We start from the raw sequence: 19,286 nt of genomic DNA on the forward strand, positions 1-19,286 counted from the left end.
AGAGGAAGCCCATCAATAATTCTTGCAGCAAGAAAAAATCATCAACAATACCACCTTATCAGAAAATACCGACCAATGCTCTTATATATGGGGATCTAGTATTTTCTCGGCTAATAAAGCTTACAGAATGATGATTGGACACAGGCAAATACATCCAGTTTTCAAATGAATTTGGAAATCTAAGTCATAGATGAAACATAAAATCTTCTTCTAATTACTCTTAAATAATAGACTCAGCACAAGGGACATCCTTCACCGAAGAAACAAGCAGCTGCAATCCTACCGACCTCCGTGAGGCGTGGCATGGAGGCCGCGAGACCCCCACAACAGCTGGACCAGGGGCGAGCCAAGGCGGCCGCCCTAGATCCCTCTAAGCGAAGTTCAGAGCACATTTCTTAACAGCACAGAAGAAACATAGAATGAACAGAGTAGAACATAGAATTGGCTTGAGAAAAAAGTAAAAGTTCATACAAGTTGTTCGATATTTTTTCTTATCGCACACACTCAGTATTTAACCAGCGACTCTCTTGCGTTTATATGAGCTGGGCCTGATACGTGCGCACAAGCACATCTAGCAAACTCATTCTCTACTGCCAAAATGGACACTAAACTTTCTGGTGCAGCGGGCCATAGTAGTAGATGCTTAATCCGGTTTGTGGGTGCTGACAATATCCCCTGTTCTCAACTGCAGCAGTCTCGTTCAGGTGCTCACGCCCCCACTTGCAGTCTTGCTCAGGCGCTCACGCCGCCGCATCGCTGCCGTTACCGACGGCGCTTCACGCCCGTCCATTCTGCAGCCCCGCCTCGGCACCCGCCAGCCGTGCCAGCAGATCCCGTGCGCCGCCGCCGCGGGCGTCTGCAGCCGGGCAGCAAGCCTCGGCTCTGTCGCTCTAGCCGTGCAAAACTTTTATCGTAGAACTCCGTCCTACTGAGCTGGCTTCGCCACTGGGCTGGACAGCATTTGACTTACCGACCGGGTACCTACCAACCACACCCCTGGGCACCTACCGACCGCCCGATCGATACCATGCAGCCACGACCGGCGCATCGTGGAAGGTGTCTTCCGCGCCATGTGGGCGCGGTGGCCACGGTCCAGTGGCCGAGGGGATGCAGCGGCTTGCTGATCACTCCGGCGGCGGCGGCGGCGGCGTGAGGCGGCAAGCCGTGGCGCGAGGCGCGGCCAGACGTGTTCGCGGAGGTTCCGCACCCGCTTGACGGGAGGGAGGGTGCGCGGGGCGGCAGCGCCGTGGAGGACGAGCGAGGACGAGCTGTCACGGATGACGGCCGCTGCGCCGTCCCTTACGACCTCACATGCCGCGACCTCCGGATGCAAGCGGGGCGGGTTGCGTCCGCAGGGGCCGCGAGTCCTGCCGCTGCCATATGCGGCAGCCCGCAGCCCCGCACGCGTCCGCCAGCCCCACTGCAGGGCAGCCATGGCGCCGTCAAGGTCGAGAATGGCATCGTCACCGGTCTCGTGTCTCCGTGCAGCTGGAGCCGGAGGCTCCAGTCCAGCCCCGTGAGGTGACGTTCTGGTTGCAGACTTGGAGGCAGCAGACAGGCAGTGCCCCGCACACCGCAGGTCCGCAGCACGGGCACAACGACAATCCAGCGCCCGCCATGATCTGCACGCCAACGTCATGCATACTGACGCCACGCCGCCATTGCTGCCACTGCCAGAAGCTACAGGCCGCCGGCCGGCCTCGTCACAGGTGGTTGGCCGGCCGCTCATGTAGCGCGCTGGAAGGGACGAGGCTTGCGGCGGCGCTGGATACCATGAGGAGAGCCGCGCCGTCTGTCTCTCTCCATGTTCTATCATGGCCGGCCGCTCATGTAGCGCGCTGGAAGGGACGAGGCTTGCGGCGGCGCTGGATACCATGAGGAGAGCCGGGGACGACGGGTGCGGGCTTGCGGCGGCGCTGGATACCATGAGGAGAGCCGCGCCGTCTGTGTCTCTCTCCATGTTCTATCATCTCGCCGCCGGTGTCTCAGCTATATCGTCTTCTAGAGGGGCGCTCAGCTGTCAGCTCATAGGTACCTTGCTGATCAAAATGGATTCCCAGAAATTCATAACCAAATCGTGAGTTGATTTGAACTTTGACCTTTATTACTTAAGAATTGTTCGGCACACTTGCGCCCAGTACAAGCCTTCATTCCGATAGTCACTGACTGAAACAAATAACAAATGGAAAAAAGTGCAGACCCAGGTAAGTACACACCATTGACAACAATGAGAAGCCTAAATTTATTCGGTTCGAATCATCAGGTATCCAAAAAATGTTGTGGATGACATTACAGAATTGTCAAATACTTCGCCAACAACTGTTGCAAGTACAGTGTGTGCATGGAGCATGGCTCAACAAACGCAAGAGCGAATATGAAGTGCTAACTATTCAAGTCACAACAAAATCTAAAAGACCAGGTGACCCAAAAATGGATTTCCTTGTTCGTGACCTTTCATCTCTGCCTCTGTAGAGAAACACAAACCGATTCCCGTTGGGGAGCACGGGAAAACCTTAGGGATCTGCGGATGCTGGAGCCTACAAGCTTCTGTAGTCAAGGACAGTGACTTCCTCATCAGGAGCATCAAGGTCATTGTAACTGCAACCAAAGTCAGCTATGAGTTGCATACTTGCATGATCTTACTGAAACAGAGGTACATTAGCCCAAACGAATAAATTGCCTTCACACCAACAAAATAGCAAGATGCACGTTAGAGCAAGCAAACAAGAGGAAACAGAAATTATTGAATTCAGTATTATCGAATTCAGTATTATCGAATTCAGTATTGACCTTCGTAAACGGCGAGGATCATGACGAAAATTTGGAGGCATAGTTATAATCGGTGCTGGCCCACCCATCATCGGCCCGAGCATTCCAGTGTTCCCATGAGGTACCCCATTAGGTTCAAACGGAGGAGGTGGCCCTTGCTCTCTCAGCATATGCATTGCTATTTCTGGAGGTGCAGGAACAAATGGTCCCAAGGGACTGAAAACAATAGCAACCACATTAGTTAGCACTGAGCAGTCCATAATTTCAACTAAAATATACTGATTAGAATGCCTTTCAACTTACCCGGCACCAGGTACAGGCATCAATATTGGTGGAGCAGGAAATTCAGCAACAAAAGGAGCATTAGAGCCCCGCCCACGGAAAGCATCAAGCATCTGATCATCAGGCCCATCACGGCTCGGAGAGCGATCACCTCTACCATATCGACCTCCCTCTGCCTTGTCATTGTCTCTATTATTACCACGGTCAAATCTCAGACGACTGTCCATGCCAGGTCTACGTCTTCCTCTATCCTGCAAAACAGAAGTTACATCATGTATCAAAGATGTAGACCCCAAATTCAAACTTCAATATGTGTCAAATTTTGCTACAGTCTCATGTACTCAATTTTTCTTCTTTTTTTTGCCAGTAGCACCTATTTACAAAATTATTATGCTCTAATTTGAATAAACCCCAGTTTTAATGGAGGTCCAGAAAGCCAGGCTGTTGACAGAATTCACTAATTGACTAATGTTAAAGTTGAAGGACATACTAATTCCACCCAGGCTAGTAAATACTAAACCATTGCTTTCACCCAAGCAGGCAAGCAGTTTAACTGTCCATTCAAGATCCCCAACATGCAGTCTCCAAGGACATAACGCTTCAACCCATAAAATGATTATATGTAACCTACAGAATGTTAACTAGCGAAGCATAGCCAACTTTAATTGAAGCCATAACAATTAAGGCCAGACACATGACATGTCTGGATAGCACACTAAAATTTGCAGATTATGAATTTCATTAAGGTAGGAAAATGGAGTCTGTTGTTCTTACCGGTGCAGACTGTTGCATAACTGGTGTTCCACCTGGTGCATTAGGATCACTGTTCATAATGAAAGGACTAGATAAGTATCACCTCCTAAATTTAATCATACAGTCCATCAGCTGTAAATAGAGTATCATGGATACATACTTCATGTAGTTTTGGAAATAAAGATCCTCTCGAACTTTTGAAGTCGACTCCAACACAATGTCCGGATGCTTGAGCCTCAAATGCTTGTGGACAAACTCAGGAGCATGAAAAGTTTAGTGCAGCCCTTAGCTCCACAGCCATATTTCCATCCATACTTTCATCCCTGATTTTTCTGACATAAGGTTCTAAAACTTCAACAGCTGCTGCATCAATTTTGTCCTTGGCAGTTAGTGTGACCAGGGGGTCCTGACCATTCAATCTTTCCTGCCAGAAAGTATCCAGCTTCTTCTCCCAATCAGCAGCATTGACATCAGATGTGCTAGAAGTCTTATTGTCTACTCTCACATGACGAAGGCCTTTGGCCTCATGTGACTCTGAGGTGCCATAGTAATCAACACCATGAATACGCCATAAATAGGTAAGAATAGTGTCTAGGAGCTCAACACCTTCCAGACCTTTGACTGTCGTTAAGCCTCTGATTATAATTATAGGTCCCATAGATCCAATATGTGACTTGTCAACATCTGGTTTGTCATGATCACCACTTGAAAGTACATTGCCCTCAATGCCCTTCTCAGCATCAAGCTTACGCACAAGAGCTAGAGTGTGCTCTATGTCAGCTTGAATTCGACGTGATTCGGAACTAACTGGATGAGCTTTGGGTGCACCAGAAAGAGAATCTGCTCCTTTAGAGGAATCTTTCCCATGCTTTCTTCTCTTATCACTGTCCATATCACCGTCAGAATTTCCATCACCACCGCTTCCTGGCTTACTTACTGCACCTGCAGTTATTCCAGGGCCTCTGTCCCACAGGATATCAAGATATAAACATGTTGTCCAAAAACACATCATAACACAGTGTGCAAACATTAACTCACAGGTCCAGAGTTCCATTTTGTAGATCAAGAAAAAAATCCTTTGCCATAACCTTGCAACGTTCATTCCTCCTACATGAGCAGAAAACAACTTTTTCGATGAGCTGGGAATATATTTATTCAACAGAAACATTTTTACTAGGAAACATTTTTATTATGTCTTGTATATATGACAAGGGCAAAGTCCACAGAAGAATATTCACACAGAATGCAATTCTTCTACCTTTCAATAACAGATAATAAGTTGGTTGGGTGGTACTTGTCGTTTAACCTGCAAGTATAAGCAAACAAAAAGACAGTTAAGTGTCTGCACCAGATACATGTAACTCATCATTACTGAAGAGTACAATTAGCATCTAACTACATACCAGTCTTCATTCTTGTGAAGATCAAAATAAGCACGTTTTTGAGTAGTGATATACTCGGTTTTGTATTCTTGATACCTGGTTAATCAGGCATAGAAATCGTTAAGAAACAAAACAGGGCACAAGGATGATAGTTCTCAAAGTGTACTTTCATTACTGGTTACCTGCGTTCAGCTTCACTTGGTGAAATATCATCCTCTAGAACTTGCATGAACTGTTTGTATGTCATCAAACCTTCCCTGGAAGTATTCATATTCATGTAAGACCCAAAAACAAATGACTCCACAAACTAAACATATGTTCTAAAAACCTATTTTTTTGAGATGTTAAAATGAAAAATGTCGGCTCATAGATACTGATGAAAAAGTATGGATGAGAATTTGGTATATGAGCATTAGCAAGTTTATAATCGTCAAATTGGAATCATTGATTTGCTTCATTGCAACAGGAAGAATACCTCATGGATTCCTGAGAGAGAGAGGTATGCTGTAAGCCTGCCCAAACCCATAAGTTCAAAATAAGAAGAGAGATGATTTCTTTCAGTTTTCTTTGTTAAGGCCCATATACTAGGCCCATGTTGGCCCATACACTGCTGTCCCCATCTACATATATCTACACCTATACTGGTGGTTCTCTCTCTCGCTCATCGTTTGTGCCACAGATTATCCAAAGGTAACATGGTATCAAAGCCATGGATTAGGGTTAGAGCTAATCAATTTTTTTTGCCACCCACGATCCGTTTTTTCAGCCTCACGGCCGTCTCCGCCGTCGGCGCGCCGTCATCAAGGCCTCCTCGTCCCGGCGCCCGGCGCGTGCTCATCCGCCGCCGCGGCTTCTCCCGTCGTCGCGCCCCCTCCGCAGCCTTTCCCGCCGTCACGCCCCTCCGTCGCTCGTCCTCGCGATTCTGTGCGCCGTCGCGGACTCCTTCGCCGCCGCCCGTCTGCGCGCGTCCGTGCGCCGTCGCAGTCCGCCGCCACCCGTCGCGTCCTCCTCTTCCTCTGCCCGTCGCGGACTCCCCTGCCGTCGCCAGTCCGCGCGCGTCCGTGTGCTACTCACGGCCTCCTCCTCCGCCCGTCGCGGCGGCTCCTTCCGCTGCTGCTGTCGTCCGCCATCCGCAGATCTACTGCTGTCGTCTGCCATCCACCAATCTGTAGGAGGAAATGATGGCTTGTATTCCTCCAACCCTAGAAGGGTGGGTATATATAATACCTATACATGGGCCTCTATACACATGGGCTCAATATACTCCAACACCCCCCCCCCCCCCCGCAGTCTGAACTACCGGCGCAGCGGTGTTCAAGACTGGACAACAAGAAAGCTAACACCCCCCGCAGTCTGAACTACCGACGCAGCGGTGTTCAAGACTGGACAAGAAGAGAGTACAAAGGGCAAATACCCCCCCCCCCCGCAGCCACAACTAGCCACCGGCTACGTTGAGGCTGGATCGAAACTCCGAGAAGGTCGAGGAGGGCAGCCCCTTGGTGAAGATGTCAGCAAACTGGGAGGTAGTCGGGACATGGAGTACCCGAACGTCGCCGATTGCGACTCTATCGCGCACGAAGTGTAGGTCGATCTCCACGTGCTTCGTCCGCTGATGCTGGACGGGGTTGGTGGAGAGATACACGGCGCTGACGTTGTCGCAGTAGACGAGCGTGCTCTTGGCGAGCAGGCTGTGGAGCTCCGCCAAGAGCTGTCGTAGCCAGGACGCCTCCGCTACGCCGTTAGCGACAGCCCGGTACTCCGTCTCGGCACTAGAGCGGGAGACAACCGGCTGCCGCTTGGACGACCAGGAGACCAGGTTGCCGCCCAGGAAGACGGCGTAGCCGGAAGTGGAGCGACGAGTGTCCGGGTAGCCAGCCCAGTCAGCGTCGGTGTAGACCACCAGCTCAGCAGAGGACGAGCGGTGAAGCACCAGGCCGAGGTCCACAGTGCCACGGACGTAGCGGAGACGCTTCAACGCAGCAAGGTGTGACTCCCGGGGATCATGCATATGGAGACAGACCTGCTGGACAGCGTAGGTGAGATCCGGCCTGGTGAAGGTGAGGTACTGCAAAGCACCAGCCAAACTCCGGTAGGCAGTAGGATCAGCCACCGGATCACCCAGATCAGCGGACAGCTTCGCCTGAGTGTCGACAGGAGTGGAGCAGGGCTTGCAATCAGTCATCCCAGCCCGCTCCAGGATATCGAGTGCGTACTGCCGCTGGTGCAGGAGAAGACCAGACGGGCGAGGCTCAACAGTGACGCCCAAGAAGTGGTGGAGCTGACCAAGATCCTTCATAGCAAACTCCTGCTGCAGAGAGGAGATGACACTCTGAAGCAACCGCTGACTAGAGGCTGTGAGCACAATGTCATCAACGTAGAGCAGCAGATAGGAAGTCTCATCCCCACGGCGGTAGACGAAGAGAGACGTGTCAGACTTGGCCTCGGTGAACCCCCAATGTCAGCAAGAACGTGGCGAACTGTGTACCAAGCCCGAGGAGCCTGCTTCAGTCCATAGAGAGACTTGTTGAGCCGGCAGACCATATCCGGACGACTCGAATCCACAAATCCCGCTGGCTGAGAGCAGTAGACAGTCTCTGACAGAGTGCCGTGAAGAAACATTCTTCACGTCCAGTTGGTGCACAGGCCAAGAGCGCGAGAGTGCAAGCGAGAGGACCGTGCACACCGTAGCGAGCTTCACGACTGGGCTGAAGGTCTCATCATAGTCCACACTAGGCCGCTGAGTGAACCCCCGGAGAACCCAGCGAGCCTTGTAGCGCTCCAGTGTGCCATCAGCCCGACGTTTATGCGTCCAGATCCACTTGCCAGTCACCACATTGCAACCAGACGGACGCGGCACGAGATCCCACGTCTGATTGGCAAGAAGAGCCGCGTACTCCTCTTCCATAGCGCGACGCCAGTGAGGATCCGCCAAGGCGTCGCGGACAGAGGAGGGTACCGGAGAGACCCGCGGCTCTCCCTCGGTGGCGGAGAGAGTCGCGGCCATGAGACGCCATCCGCGAGTCACCATGGGATGGATATGCCGAGGATCCTGATGGATGACTGGCGGGTGGTATACCTCCGGCTCGGCTCGAGAGGGAGCTGGAGGAGGCGGCGGCGGCGACGGCTCCGGCGTCGGCGTCGCAGGAGCCTCCGGAGCAGGAGGCGGCGCCAGTGTCGGCGCCGAACGACGCCGGTACACCTGCACCGGCTCAGCGTACCGCTGCGGTGTCGGGGTCGGCGCCAAGCGACGCCGGTACACCTGCACCGGCTCAGCGTACCGCGCAGGTGCAGGTGAAGGCACCGGGGCCGCGCGTGGAGCAGCGGGAGACACCGGGTCCGCGCGCGGCACGACCGGAGGTCCGGGGACCGCGCGTGGCGCGACCGCGGGCACCGGGGCCGCGCTCGGCGCAGCAGGGATCACCGGAAACGGTGCCGGCGTGCCGGGAAAACCTGCAGGAAAGGACAGACAGGTAACGGTGTCTGAACCACCGGGTCAGTCGGAAACAGAGACTCCAACTCGGGGTTAGGAGAAGGTGTAGAGGAGGTAGAGTAGGGGAAATCCAACTCGTCAAAGATGACGTGTCGGGAGATCAGAACGCGGCGAGAGGTGAGGTCAAAGCATCGGTACTCCTTGTGGTCAGAGGAGTACCCGAGGAACACACAACGAGTCGAACGGGGCGCCAACTTGTGAGAAGCGGTGGCAGATGTGTTAGGGTAACACGCACACCCGAAGACCCGAAGGTGGTCGTAGCGAGGAGGGGTACCGAAGAGAGCGTGGTGTGGAGTGGGAGCAGGAGAAGCAGTGGACGGAAGGCGGTTGAGCAGGTAGGTGGCGGTGTGGAGGCTCTCAGCCCAGAAGCGCGGGGGCAGAGAAGCCTGGATCAGAAGGGTGCGCACGACGTCGTTCGTCGCGCGAATCATCCACTCAGCCTTGCCGTTCTGAGGAGAGGTATACGGACAAGACATACGCAGCTGAACACCCCGAGACAGGAAGAAGGAACGGGAGGTGGAGTTGTCAAACTCCTGCCCGTTGTCACACTGGACGGCCTTAACGGTGAGGCCGAACTGAGTGGACACCCAGGCAAAGAAGTGGAGGAGGGTGAGGAAGGTCTCAGACTTGGCGCGCAAAGGAAACGTCCAAGAGTAGTGCGAGAAGTCGTCGACCACCACCAGATAGTGCTTATAAGCAGAATGGCTAAGTACAGGAGAGGTCCACAGGTCACAGTGAACAAGGTCAAATGCATGCGTCGCATGCGAAGAAGAAGAGGAAAAAGGGAGCCGAACATGACGACCGAGCTGGCACGCATGGCAGAGGGGCTCAGCAGGAGCCCTAGTACCAGGAACATCTGTACTACTGACTGAGCTGAGCCAGAACGTCGCGGCCAGGGTGACCAAGACGGCGGTGCCAGGTGGTGGAAGACGGCGTCGTGGCAAAAGCGGCAGACCAAGACGGCCAGGGCGAAGAAGACGAGAGTGGTGCAGCGGAAGAAGGAAGGCGAAGGGTGTAAAGGGGCCCCGTGCTGTCACACCGGAATAGCGGACGCCGGGAGGCCGAATCCTTTACAATGAGGCCAGAAGAATCAAACTCGATGGAACAAGAATTGTCAGTTGTAAACTGACGAATGGAAAGAAGGTTATGAACCATCTGAGGAGCAACAAGGACATTGGGAAGACGAAAAGAGCCAGGAGCAGAACCCACGGCGGTGACAGGAAGGCAAGACCCGTCACCAACCATGATGGAAGAAGGACAAGAGGAGTGTGGGGGTCGGACAGAAGAGAGGATACCGGCATGTGGGGTGGTTGGAAAGAGGCACCTGAGTCGGCGATCCACTCGGTGCAGACCGGCGGCGTCCGCCCCATGGCGCCGAAGGACTGCGCCAGTGCGGCCTGGTCCCACCCCCCAGGCCAGGTCGGCTGCTGGCTGGGTGGAGCGGGCGGTGTCCAGAACGGCGCGAACAGGGGAGCAGCAGCGGCGAGCATGGCCGCAGGCTGGGGCCGAGGACGAGGGCCCGCGACGGCCTGGACCGGCGCGGCGGGCGCGACAGCCTGCGCAGCGGCGAGAGAGGCAGCGGCCCGCGCGGGGTCCCTGGGCGCGACGGCCTGGGCGGCGTGCGCAGCGAGCGCGACGGCCTGGGCGGCGTGCGCGACGACGAGGGAGGCGGCGGCCCGCGTGGCCTGCGCGGCGGGGATGACGGCGGCCACAAAGGCGGCGGCGGCGGTCAGGTCTGCGGGCGCGACGCCCTGAGCCTGCGCGGCGGGCGCGATGGCGGCCGCGCGTCGTGCACGGCGGCGAGGGAGGCAGTGGTGCCGATGGTAGTAGGGGCTGCAGCGGCAGCAGCAGGGGCGGCGCGCATGAGGGCGGGCGCGCCGGCTTACGCGGCGGCGAGGGAGGCGGGTGCCCGCGCTGCCTGCGCGGCGGGCGCGACAGCGGCCACAAAGACGGCGGCGGCGACCAGGTCTGCGGGCGCGACGGCCTGAGCCTGCGCGTCGGGCGCGATGGCGGCCTGCGTGGCGGCGCGGCCCGCGCCCTGGAGCGGAGGAGGCGCCTGGGCGGCGGCCTGGAACTGAGGCGTGCCCTGGAGGTGGCAGTGCGCGTCGAAGAGCCGCACGGCGGAGGAGGCGCGCGCCGGAGCCTGGGCGGCCATGGCAGGGGCGGGGACGGGGGCCGAGCCCGCACGCTCGCCCCCTGCGCCAATCGCCGCCTCCCCTGCTACAATCGCGGTCGGGGCCAGCGTGTCCCCTGCTCCAGTCGCGCCAAGGGTGGGCGGAGGCGCGAGCAGGGGTCGGGACGCGGCCCTCGCGGACGCGACGGCGTCCCGGAGGTCGACGGCGGCCTGGGCGTCGCCCTGGGCGGCGGTGGCGGCAGTCCCGGCCGCCCCAGCGCCCGCACCCTCCCCGGCGTCCGCCCTGGCGCATGCGGCCGCGCCCTGGGCGGCGGCCAGCACGACGGCGGCGTAGGGCGGCCTAGCAGCGGCGCCCGGAGCAGGGGAGGGGGCGCGTTCCACCGCGGCTGGCGGCCCGAGCCAGGAGCGGCGCCGGCCACGCCCAGCGCGGCGGCGGCTGGTACCTGCGGGGCAGGGGCATCCCAGGGCCTCTGCGCCCTAGATCCGCCCGCACCAGGGGCCGGCGCGGCAGAGCGCGCAGCAGAGGAGAGGTAGGGGAGGGAGAAGGAGAGGGGCGGCGGCGCCAGAGGCCGGCCGGCCATGGTGGCGGCGGCGGCAGGGAGGGAAGAGGAAGAGAGAGGCTAAGCTGATACCATGTAGGAGGAAATGATGGCTTGTATTCCTCCATCCCTAGAAGGGTGGGTATATATAATACCTATACATGGGCCTCTATACACATGGGCTCAATATACTCCAACACAATCTGCACATCCCCTTCCGCTGCCGGATTTTTACTGCTACGCTCTTCTTCACCATGTTGCAGCCTAGTGCCATCACCATTCCATTGAAGTTTGATGGTCAGAACTACAGAGAGTGGGCATTTTGTGTTGAAACAGTACTAGGCGGCTATGGTTTAGTCACACATCTCATTGGTACTTGTCCAACTGCTACTTCAGATGGTTCTAATTCTGCTGCTATCACAACTTGGCTTAATGATGATGGAAGGGTCAAGAGTGCAATTGTCACCAGTATGAAACCATCTTTGATGATGAGTCTTCAGCCTTACAAAACAGCTAAAGAGATGTGGGATTATTTACAGAAGCGGTCTGTTCAAGTCAGTGGTGCTCATCTGCATACCCTGATGCAAGGTCTTCGAGGACTTCAGCAAGATGAGTTGTCTATTGATGATTATTATGCTGCTTTTGATCGCTTCATGGGACCAGTTCTGTCCATGGTTCCTGCATCTACTGCTGCTTGTGAAGGATGCTCTAAGAAGACCAAGTTCATTGAACAGTTTCTTATGTACCAATTTGTCATGGGGCTAAGGTCAGAATTTGAACCAGTTCGTGCTCAGTTGCTTAATCAAACTGTTTCTCCATCCATGTCAGATGTCTTAGCCTCCTTGACTGCTGAAGAGACTCGCCTTCGTTCATTGTCACCTGCTCGATCAGTGTTAGCCCCTCACAGTGTTCTTGCTGCTCCTCAGAAGGCGGGGATATCTATTAGCAGCCCTTTTCCTCCTTGTGAGCATTGTAAGAAGCCTACTCGTCGGTCAGAGAATTGCTTCATCAAATATCCAGAGAAGCTAGCTGATTACCGTAGTCGTCGATCTGCTCGTGCATGTGGTACCACTCCTAAGGGCTCTGTATCTGTTGCTGCTGCTTCCCCTGTTGGTACGTCTCAGTCATCTTGGGTTCTTGATTCTGGCGCTTCATTTCATGTGACCTCTGATCACTCTCAGTTAGTTGATTGCCGCACTGTTCATGATGGCACTTCAGTTCAGACAGCTGATGGTACACCTTGTTCTATTACTCATCAGGGTTCACTTTCTAATTCACACTTTTCTGTACCCCATGTCTCTCTTGTACCTCAGTTGTCCATGAATCTCCTTTCAGTTGGTCAGATCACGGATCAGAATTGTTTTATTGGATTTGATGACTCATCTTGTTTTATTCAGGATCGTCGAAGCGGGACTGTGATTGGGACTGGCCATCGCCGTAGAGATTCCTCAAACCTCTACATTTTGGACACCTTGCGTCTTCCTTCTTCTGCTGCCTCCACCGCTCACGCGTCATCTGCTACAGCATCATCTGCATCATCTTTTGCCAAATGGCATCATCGACTTGGTCACCTATGTGGGTCTCGATTGTCTACATTAATAAGTAGCGGTTGTCTAGGCCATGTATCAATTGAGTCTTAGCTTCCACTGTAAGGTTGTAAACTTGGAAAACAAATACAACTTCCATATTCTTCTAGTACATCTCACTCAGTCAAACCCTTTGATCTTATTCATTCGGATGTATGGGGTCCTGCACCATTTTCCACCAAGGGTGGTCATAAGTATTATGTTATCTTCATAAATGATTATTCTCGATATACTTGGATTTACTTTTTGAAACATCGTTCCCAGCTATGCTCAATTTATCAGTCTTTTGCCCATATGGTTCACACTCAGTTTTCCACCCCTATCAAAGTGTTTCGTTCTGATTCTGGTGGTGAGTACTTATCTGATGCTTTTCGCCAATTTCTAGCATCTGAGGGCACTTTGCCTCAGCTCTCATGTCCTGGTGCGCATGCTCAGAATGGTGTTGCTGAGCGTAAGCATCACCATCTCATTGAGACTGCTCGTACACTTCTTATTTCATCCTTTGACCTTTGACCCTTCTCATTTTTGGGGCGAAGCTGTTTCTACTGCAGTATATCTCATAAATAGACAACCATCATCCAAATTGTCTGGCAAATGTCCTGGTGAGGTGTTTTTTGGTACACCACCTAGCTATGATCATCTTCGAGTTTTTGGATGCACGTGCTATGTCCTGCTTGCGCCTCGTCATCGCCGGCAGAAGGGTCGAGTAGGTCGGTGCTCGCCGGAAGGCGGACCGGCCAACCCGGCCCAAGGTCCAACTACGAGCTTTTTAACTGCAACAACTTAAATATACACTATTGGAGCTGGAATTACCGCGGCTGCTGGCACCAGACTTGCCCTCCAATGGATCCTCGTTAAGGGATTTAGATTGTACTCATTCCAATTACCAAACACTAACACGCCCAGTATTGTTATTTATTGTCACTACCTCCCCGTGTCAGGATTGGGTAATTTGCGCGCCTGCTGCCTTCCTTGGATGTGGTAGCCGTTTCTCAGGCTCCCTCTCCGGAATCGAACCCTAATTCTCCGTCACCACCATGGTAGGCCCCTATCCTACCATCGAAAGTTGATAGGGCAGAAATTTGAATGATGCGTCGCACGGCCCTTAGCGGACCAAGCTGACTGCTCAGTCAGTTGAGTGTGTGTTTTTGGGGTATAGTCCTGAACATAAGGGTTATCGTTGCTATGGTCCGTCCTCTCGTCGCATGCGTATTTCTCGTGATGTGACTTTTCATGAGCATAGCCCTTTCTTTTATAATCAATCCACTCAACCATCCTGTTCCCACAGAGTCCACAACTTTCATGTGTCTTCCTCCACCTATTCCTATTCCACCGACACCACCACCTATTTCATCATCTCCACCGCCACCACCACCACCTCCACCTCCGCCACCACCACCACCTCCACCTCCACCTCCACCTCTACCCTCCAAACCTCCTGTCACACAAGTTTATACTCGTCGTCCTAAAGATCCCACAGTGCTTCCGCCTCATCCCACTTCTTCAGCCAGTCCTGATACTCCTGTTTTAGATGAATCTAACAATATCGATGAGTCTAATGCTATCTTTGATGAGTCACAGGTTGCCCCAAGATACAATCTGCGAAATCGTAACTCTATTGAACCTCCTGATAGGTTGGGTTTCCCACGTGTCAGTGCTGTTATTGTTGAACCATCTGCTTATAGGGAAGCTTCCATTGTTCCCCAGTGGCAGTCTGCTATTGCAGAAGAGCTTGCTGCCCTTGACCGTATAGGTACTTGGGATATTGTACCTTTGCCACCAAATGCTGTCCCAATTACATGTTAATGGGTATACAAAATCAAGACCAATTCAGACGGGTCTATTCAGAGGTATAAAGCTCATCTTATTGCTAGAGGTTTTCAGCAGACTCAAGGGCAAGATTACGATGAGACCTTTGCACCAGTTGCCCATATGACCACAGTTCGCACTATGATTGCAGTGGCCACCAGTCGTTCTTGGACTATCTCTCAGATGGATGTCCAGAATGCTTTTCTTCATGGTGACCTACATGAGGAAGTTTACATGCACCCACCTCTAGGTGTTGATGCTCCTCCAGGTTATGTTTGTCATCTCCGTCGTGCTCTATATGGTCTCAAACAGGCCCCTCGCGCTTGGTTTGAACGATTTGTCTCTGTGATAACAGCTGCTGGTTTTTCACCAAGCCCTCATGATCCTGCTTTATTCACTCATATTTCTTCACGTGGTCGTACTCTACTTCTTCTATATGTTGATGATATGCTGATCACGGGTGATGATGCTAAGCATGTTTCTCTAATCAAGAGGCACCTTAGTCAACAATTTCAGATGACTGATCTAGGTCCACTCAGTTATTTCTTGGGCATTGAGGTTTTGCATTCTCAACAGGGGTATTATATTTCTCAATCTAAGTACATTCAAGATCTTCTTGTCCGATCTGGTCTTACTGATAATAAAATAGCTACCACACCTATGGATCTGCACTTGCAGCTTCGACCCAATGATGGTACACCTCCTCAGGATCTTGCTCGCTATCGCCATATTGTCGGCAGTCTTGTTTACCTTACAGTCACGAGACCTGATATTGCTCATGCGGTTCATATTTTGAGTCAGTTTGTGAGTGCCCCCACTTCAGTTCATTTTGGCCACTTACTTCGTGTGCTGCGGTATCTACGGGGCGCCTCCTCTCAATGTATATTCTATGCTCGTGACAACTCTCTTCAGCTTCATGCTTACTCAGACTCCACTTGGGCCAGTGATCCAACAGATCGCCGTTCTATTTCTGGTTATTGCATTCTTCTTGGCTCTTCTCCACTTGCATGGAAGTCCAAGAAGCAGACTGTTGTCTCTCGCTCTAGCGCAGAAGCTGAACTTCGAGCTCTCACTACTACTACTGCTGAGATTGTCTAGATTCGATGGCTATTAGCAGATTTTGGAGTTTCCTGTGATACCCCCACGCCTCTTCTTTGTGATAACACTGGAGCCATCCAGATTGCCAATGATCCTGTCAAGCATGAACTCACTAAACATATCGGTGTTGACGCTTCTTTTACACGGTCTCATTGTCATCAGAAAACTATTGCTCTTCAGTATGTGCCTTCGGAATTGCAACTTGCTGATTTCTTCACCAAAGCACAAACTCGAGAGCATCATCGACTTCATTTGCTCAAACTCAATGCCTCAGATCCGCCTTGAGTTTGAGGGGGGGTGTTAAGGCCCATGTTGGCCCATACACTGCTGTCCCCATCTACATATATCTACACCTATACTGGTGGCTCTCTCTCTCGCTCATCGTTTGTGCCACAGATTATCCAAAGGTAACATTCTTCACTTGTAAAGTTGGCATGCATCCACTCACACATAGTTTGTGTGAGGTCTTCACATTAGAATGTCTTTTTACGAAAACTTGGGAGAATTGTCAGAGCAATAAGTAGCACAATCACAGTCTACTTGATCCTATTCTATTGGTTCCAAATTCCAGCAGTTGACGCAAAGGTTTGTTGAAGGAAAAACAAGCACAAAGTGGTAGTGTCTTTTCATTTGTATTTGATTCTTTTATAGTGGAAAAGCATTTTTTTTCTTAATTTGATGTTATAAAAATTTCAAAGAGATCTATAAAATGATAGCTCCTTATTATATGGTTCATTCTTCATTGGTCACTAGAAATGAAGATGGGTAGCATAGGACAAAAAATTTTATAGAGGCGATAAGGAAACAAGATTAACAAGGGCATGTAGTGACATGTGCTTTTCCTTTTTGAGTTAGCTAAAACACATTAAATAATAAAGAGCAGAGGAAGTACAACTCACACTCAACAACGTACAAACTTGTCAAGTAAGCCCATTTTTTAAGAGATTTGACTCTGAAATGTTCCACGCTAGACTAGAGCTATATTGTGAAACAACAACAAAAAAATCCAGGGGGAAAATGTATCTTTAAGTTTCAGGCTACCATTGACAAAAGAGGCCAGAATCATTCGTGCTCCACTTCTGGACAATCATCATCAATTATCAGGAACTTCAATGCAGAATGAGGTGGTGCAACATATACTAGTAAGAGAGTAAACAACTCAATGCAGGAACAACTGTTCAGAACTTCAGAAGTACAAATCTCTTAAGTCTTAAGTATTGTCAATCATTGTCAATGGAGTTGTCAATATAAATAATTTCATATGTTGCAAAAAAATGCATGGAAAAAACACTCTTGAGAGTTCCAACTAAAGCCTCTGCCGTGTTGGTTGTTAACGGATAGAGAATGTTCCCATCAGATTCTCCATTTGACTGCATTTGAAACAAATACTGCCACTACTTTTGAGTATATATAGCTGCATCTCAACAGATACATATACTGGAGATATACTGGGGGAAGCTCTTTGTCGAAGTAGTACAAACTGTAAAGAGAGACAGGGCTTGCTTGTGGTGGGTAATAAGAGTTATTAGGCTATAAAGTACAGACTGCACTCCCAGTGGAAAGAAAATTCATCCAAATTATTGATGCCTTCTGATGAACTCCAAACTTGTTTGCTCAAAGGTTCTTTCAAACATCAAATATGGAGAATTTTCTGAGAAGATTCTCTATCCGTTAACAATGCATAGAGCATCTGACGGAGTAAGGCTTGATTCCAATTCCCTAAGAGCAGCAGTAAGCTCTGATGACTTATACATGGCGATAGCACCTAATGCCCAGGAACACGAAATTTTGTGTTGGCTAATAAAAAGGAGTCAAAAAAGAAAGCAAACAAAATGTCTACAATTTAGTTGTTACATCATTAGTACCTCTGGGTCATCCCTGGACCATCATTGGCCGCCCCATACCCTGAATCATGCCAATCTGGGTATCAAAGTTACAAGATGTCATTTGTCACAAGTCATCATGAAAATAAAATAGCATCAATTACTATATGGAGGCAGAGAACAAATAATTTGACATGTTTAGGTGATCAACATTCTACTGTGATTAAGGTCACACCAGGTCACTGTTTTTTAAATTATAATAACGTTTGCTTAACAAGAACAACATTCCCACATATCTGCTCCCCAATGTTCAGTTGCTCTAAATTGTATGTTCTGAAGACTCGTACAATTGAATTGAACTTCTCCAGAGGGGGAACAGTCCTCACCTGGAGCACGATTCGGATACCTGCCATGATTCCTGTCATCATCGTACCCACCTCTGCCTCCACCTCGCTCGTAGTCATAACCTCGCCTGAAGAACCCAACCCGTGAGAACACATAACCACCTGCAAAACACTAGCCTGGGCCCTGGGCGACTGGGCCGAGAATCCTCACCTCCTATCATCGTACCCGTAGCGCGTCGGGCTCCCGCGGCCCCCGCGGCGGTCGTACCCGTCGTCCCGCCGGGACCGCTTGAACGGCGGCGACGGTGACCTCCTGGGCGGCGAGTGCCGGCGGCTGCCCCGGTGCGGCGGCGGGCTGGGGCTGCTCCCGCCCCGCCCACCGCCACGGTGGTCCCGGTACCTCTGGGGCCGCGACGAGCCGAGCGGCGGCGGCGGCGGTGGCGGCGGCGGCGAGCGGCTCCGCTTCCGGTTGGCCGCCGGGGGTCCGCCGGGCGGGGGCGGGGGCAGCTGCGGCGAGCGGTCCTCCGGGCTATCTGGCGGAGGGGGCGGCGGGCGGCGTGCGCGCGGCGCGTCGGAGGAGGGGTCAAGCACGTCGGCCATTCGCGCGGTTTGGCGGTGCGGGCTAGGGTTTGGAGTCGTGCGATGCGAGCCGAGTCCAGTCGAGTCGAGCAGTTGGAGACGGAAGCGAAGGGGGTGCCGCAGGTCTCTCCGATGCAGCAGACGGACGAATGATGGATGTTAAGGGGTAGACACGTGTACGGCTCTAGATCAATCTTTGTTTTAGGATGGTCTCCTAAACCTTTTTTTTTTATAATAACCTTCTATACCCTCTTGACTTGATTGATGGTGCTTGCTATCCGTATATCTTCTTAAGAAAATATTATAAGAGACTGAGAAACTTAGTGAGAGACAAATGCACCATATATTAATGACAAAGCACTAAATACTATACAAGTGGGCTGAGACCCAGGCTGTAAAGATCCTTGCAGCCATCAACCAACTGTATTATTAACCTTGCTCTAATGTTGATAGGCAAATTCCATTTGACATTTGCATTACATTTACGAGATTTAGTTAGGATTCAGGAATTCGGGAAAGGATCATGAAGGAATTAAACTGACGCCTCAAAATTCATAAGAAATTAGTATTCATCGACGCGTCAAAATACCCAGGAAGCCACCCAGCACAGCGATTAGTGATCAACCTTACCAGAAACATCCATGCATCTTAATTCTCAATTGGCAGCAAAGAAGTGCTGAAAATAAGAGACGGTGCAC

The 19,286-nt window shown here is 51.8% G+C and overlaps 1 pseudogene across 1 annotated transcript; it reads right to left on the bottom strand.

Annotated features, from left to right (window-relative positions):
• Window positions 1-2,218: 2,218 nt before the first annotated feature.
• Window positions 2,219-18,687, bottom strand: LOC120668671 (annotated as a pseudogene). The gene is made up of 12 exons (XR_005672523.1): window positions 18,236-18,687; window positions 18,052-18,137; window positions 17,708-17,762; window positions 5,369-5,443; window positions 5,208-5,282; window positions 5,063-5,110; window positions 4,843-4,911; window positions 3,965-4,766; window positions 3,826-3,874; window positions 3,073-3,302; window positions 2,791-2,985; window positions 2,219-2,598 (listed from the first exon to the last, which is right to left on the bottom strand). The product of XR_005672523.1 is annotated as a serrate RNA effector molecule-like (transcript).
• Window positions 18,688-19,286: the final 599 nt, after the last annotated feature.

This window comes from Panicum virgatum, chromosome 4N, assembly GCF_016808335.1.
Source record: "Panicum virgatum strain AP13 chromosome 4N, P.virgatum_v5, whole genome shotgun sequence".
In the NCBI taxonomy this organism is placed as follows: Eukaryota; Viridiplantae; Streptophyta; class Magnoliopsida; order Poales; family Poaceae; genus Panicum; species Panicum virgatum.